The sequence below is a fragment of the Macaca fascicularis genome, chromosome 6, assembly GCF_037993035.2.
Source record: "Macaca fascicularis isolate 582-1 chromosome 6, T2T-MFA8v1.1".
Lineage (NCBI taxonomy): Eukaryota > Metazoa > Chordata > Mammalia > Primates > Cercopithecidae > Macaca > Macaca fascicularis.
This window is the reverse complement of record NC_088380.1, coordinates 42,786,568-42,801,949: the sequence shown is the minus strand read 5'-3', so window position 1 is coordinate 42,801,949 and position 15,382 is coordinate 42,786,568. Positions and strand designations below refer to the sequence as shown.

The 15,382-nt window shown below is 41.4% G+C and overlaps 1 protein-coding gene across 3 annotated transcripts in view; it reads right to left on the bottom strand.

Moving 5' to 3' along the window:
- GHR (growth hormone receptor) overlaps nt 1-14,539 on the bottom strand; it is a 320,003-nt gene extending 305,464 nt beyond the window's left edge. For all 3 annotated transcript variants that reach the window (XM_005556812.5, XM_065546202.2, XM_015451334.4), the window contains exon 1: nt 14,315-14,539. The gene's annotated coding sequence lies outside the window, so the exon portion shown is untranslated. The remainder of the gene's footprint in view (nt 1-14,314) is intronic.
- Nucleotides 14,540-15,382: the final 843 nt, after the last annotated feature.

The window sequence follows — 15,382 nt, the reverse complement described above, 5'->3', positions numbered from 1 at the left end:
AAAATATATACCAGGGTTAAGCATTTTTGTTTGCTTTTTTTTTTTTTTTTTTTTTTTATTAGAAGAGAGGATGGCTCGGCATGGTGCCTCACACCTGTAATCTCAGAACTCGGAGAGGCTGAGGTGGGCAGATCACTTGAGCTCAGGACTTCAAGATCAGCCTGGACAACCTGGCTAAATCCTGTCTCTATTTATATATATATATATATATGTGTGTGTATATATACACACACACACAAAAATTAGCTGGGTGTGGTGGCATGCACCTGTAGTCTCAGCTAATTGGGAGGCTGAGGTAAGAAGATCACTTGAGCCCAGGAGGTGGAGGTTGCAATGAGCCAAGATTGCACCACTGCACTCAGGTCTTTAAAAAATAAAAATAGGCTGGTGCACCAGGTGCCGTGGCTCACGCCTGTAATCCTAGCACTTTGGGAGGCTGAGGCAGGCAGATCACGAGGTCAAGAGATCGAGACCATCCTGGCCAACATGGTGAAACTCTGTATCTACTAAAAATACAAAAATTAGCAGGGCATGGTGGCCTGTACCTATAGCTCCACCTACTCAGGAGGCAGAGGCAGGAGAATCGCTTGAACCCGGGAGGCAGAGGTCGCAGTGAGCCAAGATCATGCCACTGCACTCCAGACTGGCGACAGAGCAACACTCCATCTCAAAATAAATAAATAAATAAAAATAATAAGAAGAGAGGCTGTTTTGTCAACTTAAATTTTCTCAGAACTGCTGCGTATAAAACATGAAAGCACACTGCTTTGCAGGACTGAAGGCCCATAAGACATCCAACATGGCTCTGTCCTCTGGACATCCAATAGTCCCTGAGGCTTGGTGAAGCATAGTTTGCAAATCTTCATTCACAGATTGTGCCTGTAATTACTTCTATAAGGGATCTAAGGTCACAGTTTAAAACCATGACAACTTTATGTAGCCATATAAGCAAAGAAAATGGTTTCTTATGTATGTTCTAAAAGGTAATATATCTTCTTTAAAAATATGCAATGCTCTAAACATTAGACTCTAAAGGGATTACCTTTTGGCCAATCCCAGCTTATTCTTTCTATGAAGAAAAGCACGTTTTTACGTGATTGCCTTCTTGTATCTTCTTAGAAATTAGATATCATTCTGAGCCAATAATTTGTGTTTTACATAGATTGTGTTATTAGATACTAACTCTAGGCTTCCAACAACTTGTAATCAAAGCAAAAATAAACAAAAAACCCTAAAGCCCATTCTTTTCTGAATTTAGAATTATAGGTTAGAGAAATTTCAGCTCTGGTTAACCTAGTTATTCATGTTGTTTATCTTCCCAGAGCCAAAGCTCAAATAATTTGCAAGAATTTCTACTTTTGAATATCATTCCCAGAGTTCCAAGGCAACCAAGGGTAATTTTCAGTTGGGCCACTCAAAATATAAAGATTAGTCAAATGTTTCACTGAATATTCCACATCCCTCATGTGACGCTTAAAAAAGCAGTAACTATGTAAAGACTGAGAAATGAAGGTCAATTATCCAAAACTCAGGCACATTATACAATAATAAAATACTTTAAATTATTATACAATATCAATGTCCTGCCCTTTGCAGATGCTTCTGTGCCTGTTATTAGCCATGTCTCAAAATTTTATTAATTATTGGTTTATGGGACCTTCTGAAGAGCTTTGTGGTCAATTTACGTGGATATCTACATATTAAAAAATAACATGTTTTACAGATGTTAGGTAGGTTTTGAAAATAATCCACAAATTCAAGGCTGAAACTTAATCCAGCTCACAAAAAAGTATATACCGTGTATCCAGGTTGGCTGCAGTTTGACAATATAGAGTTTTCAAATTCTGTATACCTAGAAAAAGGACACCAAGAATAGGGGTTAAGCAAGTGGAGAAGTGTGGGAGTAATTGAATACCACATTAGGAGTGTAGGTTCTGAAGCCAGAAAAACATGTGTTAATCTCAGTTTTGTTACTAGCTGTGAATCCCTGGGCAAGTAACTTAACTTCCCTTGGTCTCATTTCCTCAGCTAAGTTACTCAAGGCTATGTGCCTTACAGTTATCAGGAGTAAGTGTGATATGCACACACTATGCTAGGCACATTGTACAGACTCAGTTAATGTTGATTTAGGGGGTCCTGCTTTACACCAATGTTCAGGGCACACATTCAAAATCAAATTTTTTCCAAGTCATCCCACTCTTATGAGTACCTCTTAGCTTACCAATGAGGACTCAGCTACACATATGTACACTGAGTAAAATTTTGTTCTTCTTGTTGCTGTGATAAATTTAATTAGTTTAGAGAACATACTTTGTGTCCAGCATGATGCTGGATTCAACATCATTGTATTTTCTGTTATAGAACTTGCTATCTGGTTACAAAGGCCAGTTAGTTTAACATGTGAGAGGGCCCAAATAAAAAAAGTATATGCACAGTATTTAAAAAATCATAAAATCAAAAGCAGTGCACTCTTATGGATTTAATCCTGGAACAGAAAAAATGATGTGAGTGGAAGCCCTGGGGGAGTTAGGATGAAGTCTGGATTTTAGTTAATAGCATTGTACTAATGTTGGTTTCTTAGTTTTGACAAATACATCATGATTATGGATGTTAACATGGGAAACTAGGTGAGGAATATACAGGACCTCTACAATTTTTGCAACTTTTCTGCAAACCTGAAATTAGTCCCAAATAAAAAACTTACTTAAATAAATTATATTGTGTTATCCTTTAACTTGCCAAAAGTATTCACCTCACCTAAGGAGGCTCTCTCATCGCTGGCAAGGTAGCAATCTCTCTGAAAAACATCTCTACCCAGGAATGGCTTTTATTCTTGACTTTAAAATCTAAGTTTCATAACCTGCTAATAACCATCTAGATAAATCTTCCATTTTTACTATATGACAATAATACAGGGACATTGACAGAGAAGTCAAAAGAAACTCATCTCTGGCCAGCAGGACTCTTCTGAAGGAGGGAAATCTCAACAGTTTAAACAAAATAAACACTTCAGGGACTCATTAAAGCCCTTGGTTGTTTGGGGAAAGGAGGAGAAAAAAATAGCAACTGTTATCAGGAGGATCTTTTATAAGTGAAGGTTTCAAGTCTTTACTCTCAAAAAGATACTGTAGGGAATTCTCTATATCTGCAGTGCCCAATATGTGCCAGGAACTGTTTTGACTCATTCCTTGTGAAATAAGAATCATCACCTGTTCTTTTGCAGATAAAGCTCAGAGAGTTTAATTGGTTGAGAGTCACAAAGATAGTAAAGATAAGAAGAGTTGTATTCAAATCCTGTCAGACAAGCAGATTTGTGTGAATCCAAAGCCTACTCCATGCCCTTTCCAGAAAGTCAGCCTATCTGTAAGCTTTGGCTGTGGCTGACATCTCAACAGGCATCTGCCAACCCTAATTTACAGGTGAATCTGTGTGTGTTCCCAGGGGAAAGAACTGCTGGTCAAGTACCAGTTATCTCTATGCACATTGCACCCATTCAGATAGTTAACACAGCTAACTATCATCCTTCCATAAAAATGACAGAGATAAACAACATGCTATTCCATAGTTATAGCCCATGTTAATAGGAGGGACTGTGGTGCTGCAACAAGAGCTCTTGAAAGAAAATTAAAAGAATTGAGTTATAAATCTGTCACTGACACTGTGAAGTTTAATCCTAGAAGAAAGTTGTGTCACTTCTCAGGACCTCCCATTTCCTCACCTATAAATAAAGTGAGGACATGAGACTCAAATATTTGAATAGGGATCTACTGGCATTTGAGGCGGCATAATAATTTCTTATATAGGACTGCCCCTGGCACCACAGAAATTTAGCATTTCTGACTTTAGGCACCAAAAGCCTACAACTCTTTCCAGTTCTTGTAATAACTGTATTTCCCAATGTCCCTATGCACTACCTAGCAGAAAGGCAGTGGCTTGGTTGAAAGCCACTGGTAGATGATCTCAAGTTCTATGAGGCCTTATGGCTCTATTGGACCAGGACAGTCAGCATCAGCATATGGCTTGAGAGCAGGAGTACAGGAGGTAATCTCAGGTCAGCTCTGCCATTGTAAAGCCCATTCAAGATCGTATTCTTGAATGGAAGTCATATTGTTGGCATCTTTAATAGGCCTCTTGGAACATTGTTTAAGAAAGTAGTTTTACGATTGAATTTACATAATGTTCAGAAAAGAGAAATGTGCTGAAATATCACACAGAAGCCACCACTATCCAATAAGCAATAGGCTCAGGGTGGCCATTCCAATAGCCCTACCCAAGGGATAAGCCTACATGCAGCAACCATAATAAGAAATGGGAAGAGCTTCCAATGGAAAACAAATCTACAGCCTGGTACTCTCTGCCTGCTCCCTGTTATCAGTAAACCCAGTGAGCTCAAGATACGCCTCCTGGTCCTCAGTTCCTAACCCCTTGCATGAAACCTCTCCAACCCTTCTAACCTATCAAAAAAAAAAAAAAAAAAAATACCATATCTTAAGTCCTGGCTCAGGAGCCATGTTGCCCATGAAGGCCACTCTTCAAATCCTTCAATCTGAACAGATTTTCCTTCTCTCTAAATAAATGTAGTATTTTTAGTCTGTAATGAACTTTTCATTAAGTTGTACAGTCATAAACTGTTCCATAATCACACCATGAATTTACATTAATAGTGTTGCCTTCTGGCTTTAATGCTTGGTCCTAAAGTCAAGAGTCATGTTTTATACTACTTTTATATTCCCTAGTGTCTAGCACATTCCTGAGAACACACTAATGGATTGATAAATGCATGTTCTGTTTTTGATTTTTCACAATGATACCAAAAATACCACTAGCCTGGCCAGACTTACATCCTGTAGGCTAATTTAAAAAAAAAAACAACTTATTTATTCAACATCTCTTCCCAAGTAGTTTTCAAAGTACTTTTCAGATTATAAATAATTCACTCCCTATATGCACTGAGAAAAATAAAACACTAAACTTTATAGGACAAAAGCAAAGAGAATTAAAATGTCATGCTCCGTAATAAGTATACTAAGATCTGGCAAAGTAGATATGTCTCCCAAGTCCTACTAAGTCCTAGATAAAATGTGAAACATATATCCATCTTGCTCCAAGTATTAAAAACTTCTAAATGTTTCCAAGGCTGTGAACAGCATATACCTTGGAAAGCAGGTCGTGAAGTTTGGGTGACATCATTAATCTAAGGAGAATAATAGCAAATTTGCATTATGAACCTGATCCTATCCACATCCTTTTGCCCTCAAATTATCCACAAACTTCTTGTCAATGCTTCTGTATTTCTCTCTGTTTTACTACATATTAAGGCCATCTGGAAAATATTTACTGAACACCTATTCTATGGCAACGCAAAACATGGTTTCGCCAATGTCTCTATGGGAAATAAGGTGCTACACTGCAAGAATGAACTATGAAAGTAGTAGTTCTTCATTCTTGCTTCTCTTTCTTTAATATTTCTGATTTGCTGGGTATAAAAATGATGTCGTTCCTTTATCTATTTCATCTTGCCCAGGGATTCTGGTATCTTCTACCCTTAGGGGAAGAAGCCACTGAAGAGGCTCTATTTTCAGGGTCTTTTCACAATTTATCATTCACACGTGCTTTGTCAGATTAGTCTTCATTAGTTTGGCCAATTTAGATGCTTTCTAGTATAACAATCACATAGCTTGAAAGTGTGCAGAGAAGCAGCTGATAGGGTGAATTAGGATCATGTGCCACATAATGACAAAGAACAAAGGCTGCCTTTCTTACCAATGGCAATCAAAATTGAATGTCCGACTGAGGTTTCTCACCAGCCATCATCAAATTCAAGATGAGCATTTACAGCATCAATTATGCATCTTTTCTTTCAATAAGCACTGTCTGCGATTCTGTTTTGTAATGATAACACTCTACTTTCATTGATATGGCAATTCAAAGTTTTAAAAGATAGATATAATGCTTAATACAATAAAGTGCATTTTTTAAAGCAAGAAAAGAATAAGGATTTTTCTTTGGACTTTATCACTTGTTTAATATACTGTATTCTAAAGGAATATAAGAGAGGCCTCTTTTAAGAGTTTTCAATAGCCTACTTCAACTGTTTAATTTTATAAACAACTGAGGAAAAAATCAAGGAGTTACTACAGCAAATGTCTAGCACAGTAGGTTGTCAACCATGGATAAGTACATAAAAGTACTTGTTCAGTTTGCAAAATCGTGATGTGTTCCAGTTCCCTATCAGGGAATTCTCTACACCTGTGCTGAATCCCTGTGAAATGCGCTTCTTCCCTAGGACACGGGTTGTCCACCATGGATAAGCACATAAAAGTACCTTTTCAATTTGCAAACTCTTGATGTGTTCCAATTCTCTATCAGGGAATTCTCTACACCTGTACTGAATCCCTGTGAAGTGCACTTCTTCCCTAGGATACCCTTTTTACTTGGAAGCCAGCCAGCTGGAGATAGATTTATCTTTAAACAAATTCACAACCTAAGAGTATAATTCATTGGGAATATAATAATATTAGTCTAAAGAAAACTGGCTGAAGTCTTATCAACAACAAAAGAAATAAGCCCTAATCAAAACAGTAAACACATCTGTTTGACACTAGAGTTTGAAAGACTCTCTAGAAGAAATTATCTGCTGATTTTGGAATGGAGTATTTCAAGGTAAGTTTAGACGCTGATTAAAAGCATGCAGCCCAGCAATTTCTGACAAAATCACTACCTTCTTATGAATCATTACTAAGCAAAATTAGTGCCTGGCCTAAGGCTTTATTTGCCTATTTAAGAGGTAGGAGGAAGCACTGAAGAAAGAAGTTGAGACTAAACAACAATGACTTTTCCATCCTTCTTTTAAGAACTTGGTACTCATCAATGAATTTTCTTTAGCACAAAGAAAAAACAACAACAAAAGAAAAAAACACTATTTCAGAAAGACTTTCTGAATCAGATAGTGGTGAGTTGCATTGTTTTAGAATGAAAGCAAGAAACATGGTTTTGATAAAATTTTTATCTACTTTATTTAATTGATTAAAAATTAATGATGAGAGAATAAAATAGGCAAATATTTTCTTGATGCTTACATTTAAAAGAAGAGAGAAATTCGATAATTAAATGCATTCAAACCATAACCCTGAAGAGAATTCTAAGGGGTCATTTTGTTTACTCCTCCTTTTTGCTTGTTTGTTTTTAACATATAATAAATATGAAGCCCAGGAAGGTTAAATAGTTTGCAAAAAAATGCAAAGCCCATTAAAGGCAGAGCTTGGAGAGGACCCAGGTTTCTTGACATCTAATTTGCTATTATTTCATATTATAACATCCTAACTTAGATGTTTCTTATAGCAAAGTAAACCTTTGGTTTGAAAATTGCATGTCCAAGTACTTGCCAATGGGTCTATCGTAATTGTAATTTTGGGGGGTGAGGACTGGGAGGTAGGGAATAATGAAATAAATTTTTGAAATGTTAAAAAAAGGAAATGAATCATTGATTATTTCTTTCCTTTATATCAGAATAGAATAAAGAAAAAAGCAAATGTATATGAATTGAGACCATAATGCTGGGGATAAAGTGAAGAAACACACACATACACACACACGCACACACACACACACAGGAATAGCATGGACAATTTCATCTAAGTGCACAAGGCTATGATTATCCCTTTGTCTTGATCAAAGGTCTCTCAAAGGGCTTTTGGTAGGCTCAGATGTCAGTTTATATCACAGGTTGGTTTCCTGTCTCTCATCCTCACACCCCATTGCACCAAGAAACATAGTCATTTGTTTCACATTCAGACTTGCTGAAAAACTGACATCCACCATAAATGTTTGTGTGTGTGTGTAGGAAGACAATGCAAGGTGAATTCACAATTTAGCTGGAAGCCCAAGACAGATACATAAAAGAGAAATCAGTCACACCAGGTAGGTACCCCATTCACAGTTCAGGCCTCTCCTCTGGATAAGCCAGATTCGCTGTCTTCCTCCAAGGCAGCTAAGACTTGGTAAGCTAGAAGTAGTAACAGGGCCTTTGTCCAGCTCCTATCCAGACACACAACAGGACATGGGACACGCTTATGGAGTGTGAACGCTTTAGACTTTCCTGTGGCATTGGCAAGCCATTTACTTCCTGAGAAAAAGTAGATGGTTGACTTAGTCATGTCCTGCATATACATCTTAAATCCCAGTTGCCCAAGGAAGTATCTTTATTTGATGTACTTTCACTTCATTTAAGGCCAGATGGCATATTCTCTGGGACTTCGGCAGAACAAGTCTTCAATACATGCCTGATTGCTAGTACTGATTCATGTTCATGGAAGCAGACACAATGAGGCCTATGAAAAAAACACATCATAGTCCCTACCTGTCTATAACATGTAGCTTCAACCTGTTTATCTTTGGAACATTCTACTTCCGGTATTTTGGGGTTGATATTCCCTGATAGGGAGAAATTAAGGCTCTATTTGCACTGCATATAGAATTTTATTTACCCACACAGTATTATACTTTCCATAAATTTATAGTACCTTCAGGCATGAAAAAATGTTTTGAAGCTATTATAAAAATGCTTTGACTATGGATGATTAATAATCTGAAAAGAACAAGTTATTTTGTTTATAGGTATGAAATTAATCAAGAGTGTAATGAAATGGCTAAAGAATTTCATTAATATTAAACTGTCTTAATAGATATAGAATGTTCAGAACTACGAATTCTAAATCTTCGGTTTAGAAAACACACATTAGGAGGGATGGTCAGTGATATGGTTTTGCTGTGTCCCCACCCCAATCTCATCTTGAATTGTAGCTCCCATAATCCCCATATGTCATGGGAGGAACCCAGTGGGAGGTAATTGAATCATGAGGGCGAGTTTTTCCCATGCTGTTCTTGCCATAGTGATTAAGTCTCATGAGATCTGATGGTTTTATAAAGGGCAGTTCCCTGGCACATGCTTTATTGTCTGCCGCCACGTGAGAGTGCGTTATTCCTCGTTCACCTTCTGCCATGATTGAGAGGCCTCCCAGCCACGTGGAACTGTGAGTCCATTAAACCTAATTTTCTTTATAAATTACCCAGTCTTGGGTATGTCTTTATTAGAAGCATGAGAATCGGCTAATACAGTAAATTGGTAATGGTAGACTGGGTGCTGCTGTAAAGATACCCCAAAATGTGGAAGCAACTTTAGAACTGGGTTACAGGCAGAGGTTTGAACAGTTTGGAGAGCTCAAAAGAAGACAGGAAAATGTGGGAAAGTTTGGAACTTTCTAGAGACTTGAATGGCTCAGAAAACAGGAAGATGTGGGAAAGTTTGGAACTTCCTAGAGATTTGTTGAATGGCTTTGACCAAAATGCTTATAGTGATATGGACAATAAAGTCTAGGCTGATGTGGTCTCAGATCAAGGTGAGGAACTTGTTGGGAACTGGAGCAAAGGTGACTCTTGTTAATGCTTTAGCAAAGAGACTGGAGGCATTTTGCCCCCGCCCTAGAGATCTGTGGAACTTTAAACTTGAGAGAGATTAATTAGGGTATCTGGCAGAAGAAATTTCTAAGCAGCAAAGCATTCACGAGGTGAAAAGAGCATAAAAGTTTGGAAAATTTGCAGGCTGATGATGCCATAGGAAAGAAAAACCCATTTTCTGGGGAGAAATTCAAGACTGCTGCAGAAATTTACATAAGTAATGAGAAGCCAAATGTTGGTCACCAACACAATAGGGAAAATGTCTCCAGAACATGTCAGAGGTCTTTATGGCAGCCCCTCCCATCACAGGTCCGGAGGCCTAGAGGAAACATGGTTTTCTGGGCCTGTTAGGTGCAGCCTAGGGACTTGGTGCCCTGTGTCCCAGCCCCTCCAGCCATGTCTAAAAGGGGCCAAGGTACAGCTCAGGCCACGACTGAAGAGGGTGAAAGCCCGAAGATTTGGCAGCTTCCACGTGGTGTTGGTCCTGCAGGTGCACAGAAGACAAGAATTGAGGTTTGGGAACTTCCACCTAGATTTCAGAGGATGTAAGGAAATGCCTGGATGTCCAGGCAGAGTTGTGCTGCAGGGGCAGAGCCCTCATAAAGAACCCCTGCTAGGGCAATGTGGAAAAGAAATGTGGAGTTGGATCCTCTACACAGAGTCCCCACTGGGTTACTGCCTAGTAGAGCTATGAGAAGAGGGCCACCATCCCCCAGCCCTCAGAATGGTAGATCCACTAACAGCTAGCACCATGTGCCTGGAAAAGCCACCATCAACGCCAGCTATGAAAACAGCCAGGAGAGAAGTTGTATCCTGCAAAGCCACAGGGGCGGAGCTGTGCAAGGTCATGGGAGCCCACATTTTGCATCAGTGTGACCTGGATGTGAGACATGAAGTCAAAGGAGATCATTTCGGAACTTTAAGGTTTGATGACTGCCCTATTAGACTTTGGACTTGCACCTATAGCCCCTCTGTTTGGGCCAATTTCTCCCATTTGGAATAGGCATATTTACACAATGCCTGTACCTCCACTGTATTTAGAAAGTAACTAACTTGCTTTTGATTTTACTGGCTCATAGGTGGAAGAGACTTGCCTTGGTTCAGGTGAGACTTTGGACTGTGGATTTTTGAGCTAATGCTGAAATGAGTTAAGACTTTGGGGGACTGTTGGGAAAGCATGATTGCTTTTGAAATGAGAAAACATGAGATTTAGGAGGGGGTAGGAGTGGAACGATATGGTTTGGCTTTGTCTTCACCCAAATGTCATCTTCAACTGTAGTTCCCATAATTCCCATATGTGGTGGAAGGGACCCAGTAGGAGTTAATTAAACCATGGAAGTGGGTTTTTCCCATGTTGTTCTCATGATAGTGAATAAGTCTAATGAGATCTGATGGTTCTATAAAGGGCAGTTCCCTTTATAGAAAGCACTTGCTTTCTTGCCTGCTGTCATGTAAGACATGCCTTTGCTCCTCCTTCACCTTCGGAAATGATTGTGAGGCCTCCCCAGCCATGTGGAACTGTAAGTCCATTAAACCTCTTTTTCTTTATAAATTACACAGTCTCACGTATGTCTTTATTAGCAGCATGAGAACAGACTAATACAATGAGAATGTAGAATCAAGGGCATATGGTTCAAGGCAGAGGAGGGTGGAACCCTACAGTGGGTGAAAAACTGCTACAAAAGTAGGCAAAAGGGGATTCAGCAAGGAGCATAATGTTTGTTTTCAAGTATGGTAAACACAGGGAAAAGAGACTAGATTCATTGTGGTCAGCTCCTGAAGGACAGGCAAGTGGATGGAAGAAAATGTTGATTCAGTATAAGGCAGAACTTTCTAGAAATCAATCTTTCCTAGAATGGACTGAACAATGAAAAAGGGAGATTTCCAACTGATTATTTCCAAGAAGAGATAGATTAGACCATTTTCACAGATGGAGGTTCATGCACCAGATAATTACCTCTAAAGTAATTATCATCCTAAGTAATTCTTTTATGGGACATATTATTTATATTATCTGTTTCAGGTTGAAAAAAATTACTTGCCAGAAAGACATTCTGTACTGTCTTGTTTACACAATTGGCTGAGGGATGACTCCAGTCTTACCAGACTTCGATTCTTATCAATTGAAGATTGAAAAGGTGATTAGGTGATTTGAATGCTCATAACATTTAAATCATTACCACAGAAATTATAGGGTTCTTTTTAAAGAAGAAAAAGTATTGGCTTGTATGGACACATGTAAACACATTAAGAAATATGTTATTTTCATTATTGACATACTTCTTAAAAATTGTTCTTTAAAAGCAAACCAAATTCTCATAGTTGTGCAATTTACCAGTGGTATAACCTGAGAAGTGTAATCTTCAGGTTAGCAGATTTAAAAAGCATAATCCATGCTTTTTTTCACTAAGCTAAACAATTTACTGTCCTACTTTCTCACCATGTTACTCACATTTATCTTTACATTAACAGTGCTTACCAGGAGATATCCAAAGAAGGCTAGCCAAGTTGGACCAACTGCAGAATTTGTTTCCCTGATGCAAGATTTGCTTCATGCACTTGGAAGAAGCATGCTGCAACTGTGGCTCCATTTATTATATTATGCTATAAACATTATGTCCTGAGCTAACAAGATACTCAACATGACAATCCCATAGGTTACCAAGCACTGTAAACATCTGTTTAAGCAGGCGCCAGAGATAGCATAGGCCTCTAGTATCCATTTTAAAGTGGTTTATGATGTGGAGTCTGCTGTTTAAAAACTAATAATAAAAAACATGGGCCCAATCCTGGCTAGAATAAATTTTTGTGAGCACAGTTATGTTCATTTTGAAAAAAGAATGCATTCATCTCATCACTTTGTCATTGCATTTATAGACTTTCATTTCACACCTTTGCCCATTAAGTGTTGGTTTGCATGGCCTTCAGGAGACCACAACTATAATTTCACTGTGATATATTTACTCCAACAACAACAACAACAAAAAGCTAAATGTTGACTCACCAACTTTCCTTAGATTAATGCAAAACAAAAGTTTACAAGGGTGGAAGAAGATGATGACAGATGGGACAACCCCTTTAAGCTACGCATGATGTCTTCCAAAGGTCTCTAGGCCAAAACACATCCTTCCAGCTCCATCCAAAGGCCCATCTGAAGGGAAGCTGTAAATAACTGAAGACTCCTTGAAATCTAATCTGGGAACACGAAGCTTTGCTTTTCTCAAAGGGAAAAAGAGCTCCCAATCACTAACAATCCTATCTGCTGCATCAATTTTGTTTCTATCCAGCATTTTAATTTCTGGAAATGTTTCAACATTTATCATCAGAAAAAAGATACTTCTAGGGTGATTCAGGTGGAAACCAGCCTGGAACACCAGTTGCTCAGGAAACAGAACCTGAGCTGCCACAATATCCCATGTCTGGGAGAAAAGATGAGTGTCTTCCCAGGCACACACACCAGGGAGCCTGAACACCTCTGAAACCAGCCAGTCCCTGGACTGTGGACAGCAGCACCCTGAAAATCTCAAATTCATAGCTCCAACCTGTGTCTGTCTCCGAAGTTCTGTACTCACACATATTACACATCTCTTAGACCTCCCAAACGCCCTCCCATGCAGTTCTCCTGAGAACTCCCCAAACCCTCACTTCCAGTCCTCAGTCACTCAGGGCAATGGGTTTAGTTATTTTAAAGCCCTTAATACTTAATCCTATGCAGAAACTACTCTGACTTCCCAACACTTTGGCCTCCCGTTACCTTTCTCTGTCCCTTCCAAGGTCTCCTGGCTGCACAAACAGGCAGGCGGCACCTCTGTGGCCTCTTCCACCCTGCACACCCGACTGGCTCAGGCGCCGACACGCCTCCCCAGGCGCACACTCGCGCGCGCGCAAACAGCGCACACTTACACTCATTCAGGACACACAGTCCACGCCAGACCGAGAACCCCCGCAGCTCGGTCTCAGCAGGCATCTCCTCCGGCTATATGTAAAGCATTCGCCCCAAATAGACTTCCCCACGCACTCGCAAGTGGGTGACCCTGACCCGCACCCTCTGTGCCGCCAGCGCCCTCTCCCTAGACACGCGGCCACCCCATTGACCCGCACCTCTGGCAGTTCTGTCAAAACTTTAAGCCTGGTTGATTTTACAACCACTAGTTGTAGAGGCTCGGGGAGGACGGCTCGGGGAGGCTCGGGGAGGACGGCTCGCCACAATTTCCACTTACGCCAATTCATGCGGACTGGTGGCCGTCACTCTACTGACCCCAGTTCCACCGGTGCCAATGTGCGGCTGCAGCCCGCACAAACGCGCAAAAGACTGCGCGCTCTGCGCGCCGTGTTCACGCGCACAGCTCGACCTTCCCAATCTCTCCAGTCTCGCTGCCGGAGATCCTTCCCCGCGCAGCAGCAGCAGCCTCGGCAGCTCTGCCTCAGCCAGGCAGATGATGGCAAACAGAAACACACTAGCAAAACTTTTATGACTTTAACAAAACTATCTCCGGAGTAAACCCCTCCACGCACCCTACTCGCGGGCCAGAGCAGACGCCAGAGTGGGATGGTTCGTCTGTCGCCCGCAACTCCCTGCCGCCTCCACCAACTTCCAGACACACACACACACACACACACACACACACACACACACACACACTCGATTGGGTTACAACAACCCACCAGCAGAAAACAACTTCTTCGCAAGGAGGAGGGGAGCACAGCCAAGTCATCCGAAATAAAAAATCATCCATGTAAATATATAAGACAGATCCTCCCATTTTCATAAACAACTAGAGTCCCAGGGTTCACTCTCAGGCCCCCTGGCACAACAGGAGGAAAATAAAGCCAGACTCCCGGAGCCCCACTCCAGTACCTCCGAGCTTCGCCTCTGGAGAGAGAGCGCGGGTTCGCGTCTGCGCTGGGGCCAATGGTGCTGGGGCCTCCGGCCCCCGTGGCCTCAGCCCGGGGTCCCCGCCGCCGCCCGGGCTCAGCAGCAGCCGCCGCCGCCACCGCCACTGTAGCAGCCGCCGCTGCCGCTGCCGCCGCCGCCGCCGCCGCTCCCTAGCCCTCCTCCTCTTCCCATGGCTGCGCCCTGCTTGGCAGCTCGTGGGCTGTCAGGCTTGGGGAGGAGAGAGGGGGCGGGGTAAAACGGGAAGGGAGGATGGGAGAGCAGGGGTGGGAAAAGGCGGCCACCGTTCACCAGCGGTCACGCCGGGCCTGGCCCGCCGCCCCCCAGATCCAGGCTGCAGAAGCGAAGGGGAAACCGACGTTCAAGGAGGCCAGTTCGAGAACTGCTGCGGAGAGACCGAGTGCCGCCCCGGCCAAGCGTTCCGAGTTGCTGGGATGAAGTCTTCCCGGCGAGGAGCTGGAGTTGGTGCGTGTCACTCTCATCTGGGCTGCGCAGCTCCTCCTAGAGGAAGATATTGGTAGTTGCAATACACTTCCTTTTCTTTCCGCCTGCCCCTGTTCCCAAATGAAGGCAGGACCTACAAGAGCGTTAAGAGCAATCCACAGACTCAAAGAAACACTTACAAAAAGATGAGTTATCTCCAGGAATGAGAGGAAAATCAGCAAGATAGCTTGGAAAGCGTGTTTAGCCATCCAAATATTGCCTTTCCATCAGCAATTAAGTTCCAAACTCCTGCTCACTGGGGCACAGTGAAAAAGATAGTTAAAACTACGAGGGGCTTTATTGTGGAGGTTAGAAGACGGAGACAGAGAGATTGAGTAATTTACCGAGGACACTCAGCATGTTAGCAGAGAGGTATCTGCTAGAGGACAGGGATATAGGGAGAGCAGACACAGGCCCCAGCCTGAAGTTCCTGAGCCAAGGAAAGGGTTTTAACTCTGCCTCACGCTGGACATAGTTCATCTGTCAAATGCAAGCCCTGCCTACTTCATTCACAAGAAGTTGTAAAAAGTGCTGCAGAAAGTTAAAGTT